The sequence below is a fragment of the Eupeodes corollae genome, chromosome 2, assembly GCF_945859685.1.
Source record: "Eupeodes corollae chromosome 2, idEupCoro1.1, whole genome shotgun sequence".
In the NCBI taxonomy this organism is placed as follows: domain Eukaryota; kingdom Metazoa; phylum Arthropoda; class Insecta; order Diptera; family Syrphidae; genus Eupeodes; species Eupeodes corollae.
Genome location: NC_079148.1, coordinates 81691018 through 81708700, shown reverse-complemented (window position 1 = coordinate 81708700; position 17683 = coordinate 81691018).

Genomic DNA, 17683 nt, shown 5'->3' with positions numbered 1-17683 from the left:
GGTAAAAATGTATTTTAGCTCGAATATCTTGACAACAATTACAGGTATTAGCTTTGAACTAATTTTATCTTATAAAAAACACTGTTTTTCACTTTGAAGGGATAATTTTTGTTAACAAACTTGAAACAATATTTTTTATAAGAAATAAAAACTTTGAAAAAAATGGTACCACTACTTCAACTAAAATATGTCGGGAACAAAAGAAAAATTGACAATTGGCGGATTAATAATTAGAATTGTTAATGTGGGTTGCATCTCAGATTTTGTTTTTAAGGTAGACTACAAGCACAACATGTTAAAAACAATTCATTAGCGTCTTAAAATATTATTTGTTTCAACAATTTTCTCATTTTCTTAAAATAAAAACTAAAAATATGTGTATTCTTTTTTATTTTAGAAGGAAAATTAATAGCATCAAAATATGTACCGCTTTCATAAGCATCTAGCTAGTGTTTTTTTTTTGCTTAAAGAAGTTCCTGTCACCCATTATAATTTAAAACAAAAACTATTTTACTTAAAATAAATTGGGTGGTGCAACAGTCCCTTGTGAACCAGGGAATTGAACCGAAGACCCCTTGCATGACAGTCCAACGCACTTTTTTTTTTAAATTCCTTTTTATTAATTCATTCTTAAACCTATCTTAAAGCTTGACAAAAATTCATAAAACTAGCCTAATTATCCATAACTTACAAGTAACTTAATGGTCCCATACGGATACTCTAAGTTAAACTATAACACTAACTACTAATTAATAATGCCTTTCGGCCCTAAGATCTATTTTAACTTCAATTCAATTTTATTTATTTTTGTATTAATTAGAAAATTAAAAAAAAACTAATATCAATATCCTTTTTATTTTTGCTTAAAAACTACTTAAATAAGGTCCCTAATATAAAACTTAAAACTAACCTAAACTACCTATTCTACCTATAAACTACTTAAAACTAGAACAACCACAGCAGCAAATCTAACTATCTAACATTTTTGTTTTTCATATTTTGTTGTCTTTTTTTTATTTATTTTTTTTTTAATGTTTTTTTTTGTATTTGATTTGTTTTTGTTTTTTTTTTCGTGTCACCATGCCTATTCTACTTAAAACTAAACCCTAATACTATTAAACAAGTATGTAAGTCGGCCAAGGCTTAAAACCCCAATATCAAGTGCCGATTGAAGCCACCAAAACTGGTTCTCCTGCTTCACCCTATCAGTTCGGTCCCGTTCGCACACAGCCCTACTGAACCGAAGGAGCTCTGCTCCGCCTTGTGCCATGACCTCCCGATTGTACAGGAGTCGCCTATCCACGGTTCTTCGTCTGACGTGGTAGATTAACGGAACTGCCAATCTATCCTGTATCAGACCGCATTTGTCTAAAAAGAGGAATGCCTCTGGTGGAATAAAGCCGCTCAAGCGTGCACTTTCAAAATACTCGTCGTTCGGATAGAACGCCCCGAAAATTAAATTTTTGGTCGAAGACATAGCTCTTACAATGTGACCTCGAACGAGTTTTATCACGAAATTGTCAATTCTGTTGATTCGAGCCTCGTTGTATAGGACCTCGTTAGAATAGTAGGTTAGGTTAGGTTAGGTTGGAGTGGCTGTCCAGATGTCATTGACACACGTAGACCTCAAGGGTCCATTGTGATACCACTAATGAGGTTACTCATGGGAGAGTAATGAATTTAAACAAACGTTAGAATAGTAATGCACATAAGAAGACTCGGCTGTTCGAAATAAGCCGGTACAGCGTCGTAAACACTGCCGCTCGAACACGCGAAACTTCTCCATCTGGGAAGGGGCAACGTTGAAACACACAGGACAGCCATAAACGATCATTGGCCGTATGAGGGCCATGTAGCAAATTACCTTCACTCTGGGGTCAAGCCGACTGCTAAAAAACAGCCGTTTCGTCAGAGCGAAGGCTATTCTGGCCCTGGTCAGAGCAGCATTTATATGTCTGTCGAAATATATATGCAGTCCAAGGCACTAACAATCATACCACGGGTACTGTATCTATTTTACTTCCAAATCGTAAAAGTTAACTTCGACTCCCATATCTTGAGGACGAACAAATATACTTTAGGTTAGGTTAGGTTAACGTGGCTGCGGATTTAGAATCCACGCACTTAGGCCAAGAGAAAGGCCCATTGTGGTACCACATGAATCTAGAGAATTACTTCTAACTAGTAGAACCATTTTGAGCTTTTTATAAAGCGAAGAAGATATTTAATATCCTTTTTAGCTAGTTCGCTGGGATTATCAAAAGAGTAGTCACCCAGATGAAGTTTGCGTTTGATTGAAAGAGCAGGGCAGGTGCATAAGAGATGAGAGATTGTTTCCTCTTCTTCTTCGTCCATGCAGCTCCTACAGAAGTCATTTGAGGCTACGCCCAGTCGTATTGCGTGTCTGCCTATAAGACAGTGTCCTGTAAGGACAGCTATTAGGGAGCTAATATGAAGTCTGCTTTGAGATAACAAGTCTTTAGAGCGCTTTAGGTCCAGTGAAGGCCATATGAGTTTTGTGGCTGCGCATGTTGGTAAGCTGTGCCACCTAGAATTTGCTATCGCAAAAGCTGTTTCTTTTAGCATAAGTTTACATGTAGCTATCGGTATACCTATCTTCTCCCTTTCAGGTGAAATAGGTTCGACGGTTCCATTTTTAGCGAGTTCATCGGCTCTACAATTACCTGTTATGTCTCTGTGGCCCGGCACCCAACAGAGGTGAATGTTAAATTGCTGCGCCATCTCCATAAGAGACGATCGACAATCGAGGGCCGTCAAGGATTTGGTCGAGACACCGTCAAGGGATTTGATAGCAGCTTGACTGTCAGAGAAGATGCGGATATCAGAAGTTGATATCACGTTTTCTCTTAGCCAGGAGAGAACCTCTTTGATCGCCAAAATTTCCGCTTGAAAAACGCTACAATGATTAGGGAGGCGGAATGAGATGCTTAGATTAAGCTTTTCTGAGTACACACCACCACCAACTCCCTCATTTGTCTTAGATCCATCTGTATAAAAATGAATACTTTTGTTATCCAGGAGTTTTTTGTCCTCCCATTCATCTCTGGATGGAATGGATACCTGGAAGTTTTTTCCAAATAGGGGTTTAGGTATAGTATAGTCTATGTACTTTGGTATAGAACCAAAGAGGTTCAAAATGATGGAGTGTCCCACATTATTGTTGGTCCATTGAGATGAGGCGTCGAGTCTTATCGCTGTACTCGCTGCCACTTGTTTACTGAAGATGTCGAGGGGTGTCAGATGGAGGAGAGTGTCTAACGCTGCTGAGGGTGTGGTTCTCAATGCCCCGCTTATGCAGAGACATGCAGTGCGCTGAACTCTGCTGAGTATGTCGCAGTATGTGACTTTCTCCAGTGCAGTCCACCATACTGCAACCCCGTACATAAGTATTGGTCGGATGACCGATGTGTTTAGCCAGTAGGTTATGCGAGGTTGAAAACCCCATTTGATTCCTATAGCTTTCTTGCAAAGGAAAAGAGCTACTGTAGCTTTTTTAACTCTTTCCTGTATATTGGATTTCCAACTTAATTTTTTGTCCAATATCAGACCAAGGTATTTGGCTTCATTGGTAAAAATTAGTGGTATACCTTTTATTGAAGGAGGTACAATTACTGGGATCTTGTATTTCCGTGTGAAAAGGACGAGATCTGTTTTTTGAGGATTAATACTAAGTCCGCAGTTATCAGCCCATCTAGTGAGCATATTGAGTGCATTTTGGAGGAGGTCTCTCAGTGTATTAGGATGTTCTCCTGTGACAGCGACAGCAACATCATCGGCATACGCAACCACTCTGTAGCCATCCCTCTCAAGGGATATTAGTAGTTGGTTAACCACTATGTTCCACAGGAGAGGGGACAGAACACCACCTTGCGGAGTGCCTCTACTGACAGACCTTTTTGTGCAAAAATCTCCCAAACTGGAGTTGATGATCCTGCTTTTTAGCATTAGATTAATCAACTCACAGATTGAGTATTCGACGTTTAAGGTCGTCATAGCAGAAGTGATAGCAGATGTGTCAACGTTGTTGAAAGCGCCCTCAATATCCAAGAAGGCCACCATAGTGTATTCTTTTTTATCTAGGGAGTATTCGATAGTTCTTACCAGAGTGTGCAAGGCTGTTTCTACCGATTTCCCTTTGCAGTAAGCATGCTGAGACATTGATAGTCTCTTCTCAATGTTGTTACGTATATGGATATCGATCAATCGTTGCAGAGTTTTGAGAATGAAAGATGATAGGCTAATAGGTCTTAGGTCCTTAGGGTTGACATGCGAGCATTTGCCCGCCTTGGGAATGAAAACTACCTTTACATCTCTCCAGCGCCGAGGTATATAGACCAGATTTATACAACTTTTAAAGATCATCTCAATGATGGGCGAAGTTATATCAATGGTATATTGTAGCTCAGCTGGTATGATTTGATCTGGACCTGGAGATTTGTAAGGTTTGAAACTATTCAGAGCCCATGTCAATTTTTCTTTTGTAACCAGACCTTGAGGAAAAATTAAGTTAATACCCGACCTAGGACTGTATGTTGTATTAACGGATTGGGAGCTATCTGGGAAGTGGGTGTCTAATAGCAGGTTTAGCGTTTCTTCGCAAGAATTAGTCCATGTACCATCTGATTTTTTAAGACAACTAGGCATGGTTGGACTTGTGGAGAGAATCTTCCTTATCCTTGATGCCTCCGCGGATTCTTCTATTGAGTTACAGAAGGATCTCCATGAGGATCTTTTGGCTATTCTCAATTCTAGTTTATACTTTTTGAGAGATTCTTTATAGGAATCCCAATCTTGGGGATGTCTAGTCTTTTTCGCTTGATTGAAAAGCCTTCTACAATCTCTCCTGAGTATATCTAGTTCAGCAGCCCACCAATATGGTTTCTTTTTTCCTCGCACTGTTGTGAGGGGGCAGGCAGTTTCCATGGCTTTATTGAGGGCTGCTGTAAGTTCATCGACCTTTTGATCGAGTTCAAGAGCGCACAAGGGCGGATCCAAAAGTTCTGGTTTAATCAGATTTTTCAGAGTCGCCCTATATTTTGGCCAATCTGTTTTCCTATAATTCCGGAATTGGATCGGTTTTGGGGTCCCTTCAATAAGTGAGAATTGGATGTATCTATGATAGGAGAACGAGTTCTCCTTTGATACTCTCCAATTTAATATTTTATTTGAGAGATTTAACGAGACAAGAGTCAGATCTAAAACTTCTTGTCGATTTTTTGTAACGAAGGTTGGTTCACTACCTACATTACTTACTACCAGATTACTTGTTAGAATATAATCAAAAAGAGACTCACCTCTGTTATTTATATCGGTACTACCCCATGTAGTATGGTGCGCATTGGCATCACAACCGATAATTAGGTTTGTTTTCTGTCTTGTTGATTCAGCGACCGTCTTCTCAAGAATGGTACCAGGCAGTGGACCCTGGTGGTCGTGGCCCAAGTATGCTGATACCAGCCAGTAGGTATGGTTGTTTATTACCATACTGGCTGTGGTGACGTCTTTATCACTGAAATGAGGGAGTAAAAATACATTTAGATTACGTTTTACTAGTATGCAGGACCTTGGGTTACCTTTTCCTGTTACATATAGTACGTAGTAGCCAGGAGTTCTCAATCCTCGAATCAGGGATTTCACAATCCAAGGTTCTTGGATGAGAACGACATCTTCTCCAATTTTTGTCAGGCGGAGAAGAAGGGAGGCCGAAGCCGTTTTAGAGTGTTGGAGGTTAATCTGTAGTATTTGCAGCATTTTGGCTACAAATAGGCAGATCAACCTCCACCACTGTTAAATCCAGCTCATCCAGATCAGACGAAGAGGAACCTAATAGTTCATCTTCTTCCTCACTGGGAAGAGCTTTGTCTATATAACAAATATACTTACTTTAAACATATTTTGTCTTAAACAAAACATTACTGTTAAATGTTAATTATTTTGATAAAAAAAATTATAGTTAAAATGATATTGAATGAAATTAAAACTGATTAAAACTTTAATTTTGAGTGAGGTTAGGTATGTTCTTGTGTTCTCGGCATATATATATGACATTGTTTAGAAAAAAATATTTGTTTCAATTAATTTGAGTTCATTTGAGGGAAATAATAATTTAAGAGCTGTTGGCTTTAATTTTCTGTGCATTTCTGTGTTCTCTGTTAAGGAATGTGTTCTTCCTGTTCAGTTTGATTCTTCAAGGACTTTTATTTGTGTGTGCGAAGTCGATATTAGTCTGGATAGTTTTTTCGTTAGTTCTAAGTTCATTTGTTATGGTAGGGAACAGGTATCGTTTAAATAATGACATACAAGCGTCAATGGTAATTTCGAAAATCTAGTAATGCTTTTTAGGTTTTGACAATTATTTAAATATAATTTCAGCATGAAAGATTATGTTGTTTAATTCGTATTTTATGTTATCCTTATTATTCATGTTGTCAAGCCTTGCGTAACAATTACCATTTCCGAGAATGTGTTGAAAATATTTTAAGGTTGAAATGAGGAAGAATTTGATTTTTAAGTCCTTCAAGTCACACAATTTAAATATGACGCTTCGGTCCCACTTAGGGACTTATTATGATGATTATTGGCAATTTATGTTGCTTTTTTAGGATTGTTGTTTGATATCACTATTCAATTCGTGTCTCCTAGGAACTTAGTTAATTACCTTTGTCCTTCTTTATGGAGTTTGTTTAAAAAAATAATAAGATGTTATTTTCGGCATTGCACTGTGACGCGTGGGATGCCAATAATTGATTAATTTACCAATTATAAAGGAAGGTTAAGGGCTAATGTTGAATGTAGACCACACTTTGACGTCAAATTTGTTTTTGCATTTCATTTCGCAATTTCAGACCTATTCAATTTGACTCATGAAAAGGTATACAATCGAACAACGCTTACAATTGGACATATCGTGCAAAACTTGAGAAGAACTAGTCTGTAGGAGATGTCAAAACACAAGTACAGGCTTGTACAGCTCGTACTTTATTAAATATTGCTGCTTTTCGCGATAGTGTGCCTGAATAACCGTCCACCTCAACAGGTCGTCGTGCGTAAGAATTGAACTTCTCCCGCTCGTCGTTGATGAAAATCATGCATAAACTCTTGCACTTATACGCTAACAATGTACAAGCAGAGAGAAAAAACTAATCGAGAGAGCCAAATTTCCTCGTCTCCGTCCCTTCGAAACCGCTTACTCTCATTTTTTATAGCGTGTTGAATTCGTATCGGTGTATACATGTTTTCACCTCGGAGAACAGAAAGAGAATGAGACATTTGATATTTATATCTTTCTCTGGTTTTCACAAATTAATTCTAGCAACAAATTTTAGTTTGTCAATGAATTACGGTAAACCTTATAACGGTAGATCGTGGTGAATTTGTTTTTCCCTTCTCTTTCTCTGAGTTACAGATAGATGGCATTAACAAACAAAACAAGAAAAGATGTGTTCAGAAAGAGTGTATCAAGGTTAAGTTTTTTTTTGACTAGAACATGATTTTTATTAATCGCACCAATAATAATAATAATTCAATGGAAGTTAATTATTTGACACTTTGTTGCAGACTTTTTGGTCATTTCCCACAGGTTCCATTTTTTGAGTTAGATCACTTTCATTCAAAGGGTGCGAAATGTATGCTATGTTTATTTCAATAGTAATGACCTAACTAATAACTTAACTACTTTATTATCTAAAATATACTGCATTGAATTATTTTACATTGAATTATAAATGGTGGAAATAATAAAGTTCTACAGTTTACCGGGAATATGTATACAAAAGATTATATCTTCTGCAATTGTGGTATCAATCGATATTTTACGGAACTTAGTGTTAGCGTAACTATATAACTCAAAGATAAGATATAAATAGTTAGAACTTGAAAAATTATAAAAATGCTGAATAGGACTTAAATTTTGGTTGAAGAACAAATTTGTATGGTGCAGGGAAATAAGTAAACGGGAACTAAGTCCACTGAGGGACTAAGTTCTCACTTAAGGTGGGAAATAAGTCCACGGGAACTAAGTCCACTGGGGGACTAAGTTCTCACTTAATGGGAGCGAAATCCACTTAAATAAAGTGGTCTTTGTTCCCATGCAAGGTGGGAAATTCGTAACAAAAAACTGTGGGTTTAGTTCCCTTTGAATGCGAAATAAATTCCCGGATGCGGTTTTTAGAGTAATTTTAAGTTGGGAAGTCATACAAAAATAAACAATAAATTAATAATTTAGATTATGGAAATTCTTTTATTGTAAAAAGATGCTTATGTGTGAAAACCCTTAAATAATCCAGCACTGAGTTACCAGAATTATATCAACAAGTTTCGTAAAAAGTACTCCACTTTTCTGAAATTGAAAGTGAAAGGGTCTCGTAATAGGGTTTTATGGTACCAACAATATGATATAGATCATCGGAAAAAAATAAGACAATGTGGTAAACAGAGTTTTATATTTATATACATACCTTTTTATTTAGCTTTGCAATTATTTTGCATTTGGGCTCTTTCTTTTTACCTATCCTCAAAGCTATCTATGTATGGACCAGAATACAAACTAATTTTAGGTTTATAAAGAAAGCTCTCAATAAAAGCAATATCGCTTGTAGTTTTTGTTATGAAAATAATAAAACTTGGCTAATATGTAAAATCTTTAAAATATCAAACTCTAACCGTTATTTTTATCATACGCCATTAGCTTTCATCTATTTTGGTTATTTCCAAAAGTTTGTTTGTCCCAATTCTTTGTTAGACAATGTCAATAAGTATTTTTCTCTAAACGATTTGGTATATGGGTTTTAGTTTCCTTTTTTATTTCCGCAGTCAGTGGGGTATGGTATTGTATGATAAGTTGCATCTTTGTTTTTTCTAACTTCTTCCGGAGTTTCTTCCGAAAAGGAAATTTAAAGAGCTGGTGAATGATGGGTTAAGAATGGTCGAATATTTTTCAAAATTCGTTCTTCATTTTCTCGTTGAACAAGTTTTAAGAAATAAATATCCATCAGAAATACCTTCCATTAAAACTTCATAGATTTGCTCACATCAAATTAAGTTTATTTGAACTAATTTTGAATTTAATATATTTAAGATAAGATAGCTTATTAAGATTAAATGAATTTGTTTTTATTTTATTTACTTGAATAATTTCTTTTTTATTTTGTACTAGCGGCTCGGTACGTGCTTCGCTACGTATAAGGCATAGTTACAAAAAAAATGATTATTAAGTTCATTTATTCAAATAAAAAAAATATTTTAAATTGCTTGCTATTTAAAAGTCCAAATGACCCAAATGATATATTGTTTATATTTATCAGCAAAGAGTAAAAACTAAAAAATAATTGGGTACTCTTACTATGGTGGGTCTATATGGGTTACTCTAAAACAGTTGGATAAACAATATTTTTAGTTTTTTTTTTTCATTTTGAGCATGAATAAATAAACTGTTGGGGGTACGGACTCTGGAACAGGCAACATAAAGTTGGCCATGTGAAAAACATGATTTCTCCAAATTGACATCACAAACGTGAAGTGTTTTCCCTTGGGCCTTATTTATGAACATCTCAAATGATAAACGCACAGGATATTGTAATCTCTTGAATTCAAATGGCATATCAGTTGGAATAATAGGGATAGAAGGTATCAAACCTACCAGTTAAGATTATAGCTTCAATCAAATTTGGCAATAACTTTTTCACTGCCAATCTGGTGCCATTGCAGTTTTGGTGGATTAATGTTTCTCAATAATATAATCAAAGAATACATTTTCAGATTCAAGCAATACGGTGGTATACCAGCCGGTTCCAATGAATTTAAAAATTCAATTGGATAATTCATTGCCTCATCTTGATTCATAACTGTCAATTGATTTATATGTAATGACTACACCGGGCAGTTTCGCTTGAATTTGAAATGGCATTGATATGAAAGTTTTTCGGTGCTAAAATGGTGCGTTCTCTCAACTAATTATGATTTCTGTAATTCTGAAGAATATTCGGAAAAACACATTCGATTACGAAATTGTACACAAATTTTTCGGTAAAGTGATTATTCCGTTGGTACTGTCGATTGGTGTTTTGCCATGACCAATTTCTAACAATTTTTTTGATAACTCATAGCAGTTGCATCATTATGTAGGTGAATACGCATATTAATGTTCAGTGTCAATTTTCATACATATCTCCAAAAAACTGATGACTTCAAACAGTCGTTTATTTCATCAGTAAGAGTTAATCGAGGAATGACAGGGAATGTTTGACTAAAGTCTTTTAACAGCAATATCAGAACATTGTTCGATTAAATGCTTCTATTGATTTTTTTGTTCGCCATTGTGCACATATCCCATAAAATAATTGACGTTAATCGCAGAACTTTTGCCATTGCAGAATTTCTCGAAATATTGCAAGTTGAAATTTTAATCACCCGTACATTCAATGGCAATTTTAATGCAAAGTGTGCGGTCTGACCACCTTCTAATAATGTAGCAGCAATTCTTGAGGATGCGAGTGCCAATGCAATTTTCTGTTCCGATCGAATAGTCGTAAAAATCAATGATACAACGAAAGTTTTGCCTGTAACACGAGGTGCATCCAAGAAATATAATCCAGATGTATTATTGGAAACGGCTTGCATGACTGTGTCATACACATGTTCTTGTTCAAAATTCAATTTGGTCATATTCGATTGTACACAAAAACCTAAATCATTAGAATTGAACTCCTGGTGACGTTACAATTCACGATCAAAAAAATCACGTTACTCACGATTTAGTGCGGTCATACCCGATTGTGCTAATGATTTATTTACAATCGTTACACACGTCATATTATTACAGCTTCGTTGTACATTTCCAAGGTTATCAACAAATCGGGATTTCTTTAAGTATTAGTACAAACTGTTTGTATATGGGAGTATAGGAAAATGTTGATTTTACACCTTTTCAAGATTTTTTTTTTTAATTTTCCTTATGTACAAACCTTCTCTGGACTTCCACGAATAATTGAAGACCAAAATTAGCCAAATCGGTTAAGGCATTGTTAAGTTATAAGATTACAACGAAAAGTGGCATTGATTTTTATATATATAGATTTATTATTTAAATTTATTTCATAATAAATCAAACGATAAACTTTGAAAACGCCAACTATCTATATCATTATAAATGTTATAATTGGAATTGCAAACAAAATAAACCTTAACATTTGTTTTACACAGAACGATTCACTTTCAAGCACATTAAAACTAAATTTTTAGTAATTTACAATGCTTTTAAAATGATTTTTTCGCTATTTATTATTTATCATTTAATTCGTAATATACATACGTTAAATTTGGTAAACAAATCTTTCTTTTCATATATGTTCTCCGAAAAAATGTATTTTCTCTTTTAGCGAGGGTGGAAATAAGCGGAATTTGTTTGTTCAGATTTGTCTTGCTATTCGCTATCATTCCTGAAAATTTCATTAAAATCGGTTCATTACTTTAGATTTTATAGAGTTTTGTCCGCTCTTCCATACAAGGTGCCACACTGTAGCGTCGCCTCGTCGTCGCCTCGTCAGTCTTCCGGTGCACGGCGGCGGCGGCTTTCTGATCGGTATTAAAGCATTTCTTATAATATCAGCCCCATGCACTGGTATCTTATGAATCGTGGGAGGCATAAAATACCAAGGATAAGTGGAAACATAAATTTGAGCTGTCTCGTATGCGTAGCTTTGAAATTCATCTGCATCTATTTCTTCACCTGAATATTTATTCTCTTAATAAGAAAAAAATTTTCTCGTGGTGTTTCTGCCATTTGTTGTACCTTTAACTTGTTTGACAACATCTATTAGTAACCCAAATTTTGATCTTAACTGTTCTTGTATGTTTTTTATTTCGTTTAGCTTTCAAAGCTTTATGCTCATCACTTTTAGCGCTCCATTTCTTAAAATCTAAGTTATATTACACATGCAAAAGCCATTCCATGCACCTTATCCATGCATGTAAGAGCGAGATATTAAAGCACTTGTTTCGTCAATAAAAATGCTCGGCTTTGGGGGCAAATATTCTTTTTTAGTTTTGCTCAGACCTAACGTTGAATGTCTTTTGTTGAAAGGCTTTTTCATTTAAAATCATAAAAACTGATTGTTTGTTTTCGTCAACCAAAAATGTATAAATTTCTTTTGCTTTTTCAGTGTATTTTATTGAAAAATCTATAGTTTTGAAGCATAGAGCTTACCTTCAGCATTTAGCTTCATTTTTGCGGCAAAGAGAAGCGCAGTGCTACCTGTACTTCGACGTACAGCTTGGGTTTTACGTCTTTTTTGTCGCTCACTGAAGTTTTCAAACTGTTCACTCGTATTGTCAGGGGTTAATGAGGGTGGTTCTTTTATAAAAGTTAATGTATTGAATTCAGTTTCAAGCCAAGTTTTATACCGTTTTAAAATTCGCATTTTATTGTAACTACATTCTACAAATCTATTTTTCAGCTTCAAACAAAACTTGCGAAAAAATTCAAATATGTCCAATTTTTTCCTCGTGAATTTAGTGTCGCTGTTTGGATAACAATATTCAATTAAGTACTTATAGTCATTTAAATCACGTTAGCCTTCAAAACGTTGAAAAAATCTTTATAAGTTCACACAACCATTTTCACTTGTAGAAGGCTTCAAAGTTATTTGTGCACTAGAGGATTGCAATTAAACAAAAATGTCATATGATTACTTTTTTTTTTATTAAGAGAGAAAAAGTAACCGTTAGCATGAGAGCCATACTTTATTTTGCCATTTAAGTCTATAAGAAATAATGATACCGTAAAGAAAAAATCTCTTTAACGAGTGCAAATAAGATTTAATTGAAAAAGGAGAATCTCCCCCTCCCCGCACTCTTTTTTTCACATATGTCACTGTTTAAACATTTAAATTTCCTTATGTCAGTTATTATTATTATTTATAATGCAAAGATGCCCCTACCCCCTTCTAAAGTCAACAAACTTATTTTATTTAAGCTTTCTCAGCTCTGAGGGAGATTTTAAAAAACCCTCCAGGGAGCGGGGTCGGACGCGGTCGGATCCAATTTTTTTAAGATATGACTCCAAATAAGTTTAAAATTTATTTAAGACTACCCAAAGTCCGAGCATTTTCGAGCATTTTTTTAAAAACATCTTCAAAAATGAAATTTGAATTTTTTTAAAAATACTCACAAAAAGAGTTTTTTTAGAGTTAAAACAACTTTCTTTTAAAGATTTTTTAACTGATAAGCTTAAATGAACCAATTTCATACCCACAAAATTTATTTCGAAAATAAAACTTAGAAAGGGTCTGAGAAAAACAAATTACAAAAATGCGTTAAAAATAAATATTTTTTTGGTTTTAAAAATACTTCATCTTTGAGTCCCTATTATTTGAAAATTAAAGAGTGAACATAAAAAACTGTTTTATATGTAACTAGCGGCTCGGTACGTGCTTCGCTACGTATAAGGCATAGTTACAAAAAAAATGATTATTAAGTTCATTTATTCAAATAAAAAAAATATTTTAAATTGCTTGCTATTTAAAAGTCCAAATGACCCAAATGATATATTGTTTATATTTATCAGCAAAGAGTAAAAACTAAAAAATAATTGGGTACTCTTACTATGGTGGGTCTATATGGGTTACTCTAAAACAGTTGGATAAACAATATTTTTAGTTTTTTTTTTTCATTTTGAGCATGAATAAATAAACTGTTGGGGGTACGGACTCTGGAACAGGCAACATAAAGTTGGCCATGTGAAAAACATGATTTCTCCAAATTGACATCACAAACGTGAAGTGTTTTCCCTTGGGCCTTATTTATGAACATCTCAAATGATAAACGCACAGGATATTGTAATCTCTTGAATTCAAATGGCATATCAGTTGGAATAATAGGGATAGAAGGTATCAAACCTACCAGTTAAGATTATAGCTTCAATCAAATTTGGCAATAACTTTTTCACTGCCAATCTGGTGCCATTGCAGTTTTGGTGGATTAATGTTTCTCAATAATATAATCAAAGAATACATTTTCAGATTCAAGCAATACGGTGGTATACCAGCCGGTTCCAATGAATTTAAAAATTCAATTGGATAATTCATTGCCTCATCTTGATTCATAACTGTCAATTGATTTATATGTAATGACTACACCGGGCAGTTTCGCTTGAATTTGAAATGGCATTGATATGAAAGTTTTTCGGTGCTAAAATGGTGCGTTCTCTCAACTAATTATGATTTCTGTAATTCTGAAGAATATTCGGAAAAACACATTCGATTACGAAATTGTACACAAATTTTTCGGTAAAGTGATTATTCCGTTGGTACTGTCGATTGGTGTTTTGCCATGACCAATTTCTAACAATTTTTTTGATAACTCATAGCAGTTGCATCATTATGTAGGTGAATACGCATATTAATGTTCAGTGTCAATTTTCATACATATCTCCAAAAAACTGATGACTTCAAACAGTCGTTTATTTCATCAGTAAGAGTTAATCGAGGAATGACAGGGAATGTTTGACTAAAGTCTTTTAACAGCAATATCAGAACATTGTTCGATTAAATGCTTCTATTGATTTTTTTGTTCGCCATTGTGCACATATCCCATAAAATAATTGACGTTAATCGCAGAACTTTTGCCATTGCAGAATTTCTCGAAATATTGCAAGTTGAAATTTTAATCACCCGTACATTCAATGGCAATTTTAATGCAAAGTGTGCGGTCTGACCACCTTCTAATAATGTAGCAGCAATTCTTGAGGATGCGAGTGCCAATGCAATTTTCTGTTCCGATCGAATAGTCGTAAAAATCAATGATACAACGAAAGTTTTGCCTGTAACACGAGGTGCATCCAAGAAATATAATCCAGATGTATTATTGGAAACGGCTTGCATGACTGTGTCATACACATGTTCTTGTTCAAAATTCAATTTGGTCATATTCGATTGTACACAAAAACCTAAATCATTAGAATTGAACTCCTGGTGACGTTACAATTCACGATCAAAAAAATCACGTTACTCACGATTTAGTGCGGTCATACCCGATTGTGCTAATGATTTATTTACAATCGTTACACACGTCATATTATTACAGCTTCGTTGTACATTTCCAAGGTTATCAACAAATCGGGATTTCTTTAAGTATTAGTACAAACTGTTTGTATATGGGAGTATAGGAAAATGTTGATTTTACACCTTTTCAAGATTTTTTTTTTTAATTTTCCTTATGTACAAACCTTCTCTGGACTTCCACGAATAATTGAAGACCAAAATTAGCCAAATCGGTTAAGGCATTGTTAAGTTATAAGATTACAACGAAAAGTGGCATTGATTTTTATATATATAGAAGAGGCGACAATTTTCTATGCATATCAAACCAAAAATTATTCGAATAATGAAAATATAAAATCACCCAATGTCCGGACGTTCCACTGTGCGGCGATACTAAATAATTATAATGCGCCTGCGGCATCCAGAAAATGCGATGCAATGGAACGGGTAAGAAGAAGATAGAAAAACCAACAACTGCTATTTGAATGCGCACACACCCCCACAGAAGAGAAGGATGACAACACCGAAGATTCGAGTTCTTGGACACAACATATAAACTGCCCTACAATATTAAAATTATGTTCGAAGAGATTCTAATGCGAAACTAATAATAGCCAGTATATGTTTTAGACATCTTAACATCCACAAATTAACTTGAAGCTCTCCCAATAAATCGACTGCCAACCAGATGAACTTTATTGCGGCCGTCACTGAACACGCTTTCAGCATCATGAATGTTCGAACCAAATGGGGAGCTAACATCGAAAAGATTGCACTTCAGATATCCACACCTAAGGCAGAACAAAGACAAGCTATAAGAAGATACAACATAGAGCGGCTATAATCGAGAAAGATAGCCAATCCTCCGAACGATTTAAAATTAACCTCTTAAAAGGTCCTTTGCCGCCAATACAAACTTTTGAAAACCATAGTAACAACATGGTGAAGATGTCATCAGAGCAGCTACCTCTGACGGGCTGGGATCTAAAACAAAACATAGGCAAATGCAGCCAAATAATAAGCTGTCAAATCGGCGTTGCATATAAAGACTCATGTGCTCTCCGACGGAAAAAGAGAGATAATGAAAAGAGTGCGGAAACGGACGCATTATCCTCAAAGCTGAGGATACGAAAGGACCAATTATGCAAACTGGATAACGGCGATGGCGAACAATTCATTTCAACATTTGATATAGAATATGAATCGATAGCCAACAATCCCGACTTAGACGCACTCTTTATTACCTATGGCTAAAATACTAAGCTTTTCAAAGCTGCTGGAGATAATTTGGTTAAGAGAATACATCAAATATATATGTGAAAGATTGTCGGAAGAAAGCATGCCCGATAATTGGAACCTCAGTATTGTTTTCCAGATGCTGAAAAAAAGAGACCCTGTATAATGCACCAAATATAGAAGAATCAGATTCCTCCACATCACACACAAAATCTTCTGCGCCCTAATATGTAAAAGTCTAAAGCCACGCTGTACAGCGACGCAAACTTAACCAAAAGGATAAAATTCCAGCGCCTGGGATGGCTGAGTGAAGTAGAGCCCATGGAAGTCAACGCTCCGGCCCAGAAAGTCTTCGGATCCAACTCCACGTGACAGCGCAGTAGAAAAATACCGCAAATCAGGAAACATCTAACTATGGACCAAGCTTAATTACGAAGTATATTAGGGAGGCCGTAGTTCACATAGCGGCATCTTAAGTAAGTATGTTATTACATTCTCTTTTTTTGGTGAGATTTTTTGAGGAGTTTTGATGTTTTAATAACACAGGATTCCTACTAACATAACATGACCAAAGTAAAGAAAATCGCTGAATTTCCGCATAAGTCTGAACTCAGATCCTTAGATCTAAGTGCTTCCACGTAAGAGCTCTTCAAAAACTAACCAACATTTAAAAGAAGAAGTAAATCTCTTTATTTGACATCTAAGCTACTAGACTTGGCAGTTTGCTCAAATAATCAAATCAAAAAATGGTCTTCATTTTATTATTTTGTATGTCTGTTTCATTAAATATGATTTAAAATCATGAAAATGAAAACAAATATAAACCAGCAATAATTAAATTGTTCCTATTTTCAGCTAGGGGAATGAACTTAAACATATTTTGATCACGAGCTCAACATAAATACTTCATGGGTCTTCTTGTTGAACTATCGTATCGAATACTAAAATTATCGTTTGAAAGATGTTAGTACTATAAAGTACATAATCAATGGGCAATTTGTTTTATTTAATACACTGTGAAATTTTCGAAATATACTAGAAAAAAAAACATGTTTCTATACAACAATGTAGAATATTATACTGTTAAAAGGAACAATAATTTTTGTAGTATGCTCTCTAATCTCCATGGTTTACATTTCTCTGTCCATCATTAAAATTATGCCCTTGACGATCCACAATAATTCCTATTCTTTAAATTCACTAAATCTATTAGAAAAAGTAGAATTTTCAAATTGTATTTATAAACCATGTTGTTCCTATTATTGGCCATTGGTATAAAAGTTCATTTATTTTTACCTCAAGTATATTACCTCAGGTATATTCAATAGCTCTATTAAAGCCCTCAACCATCAATTAGATACTTGATACATAACAATATTTTGGATGCATTG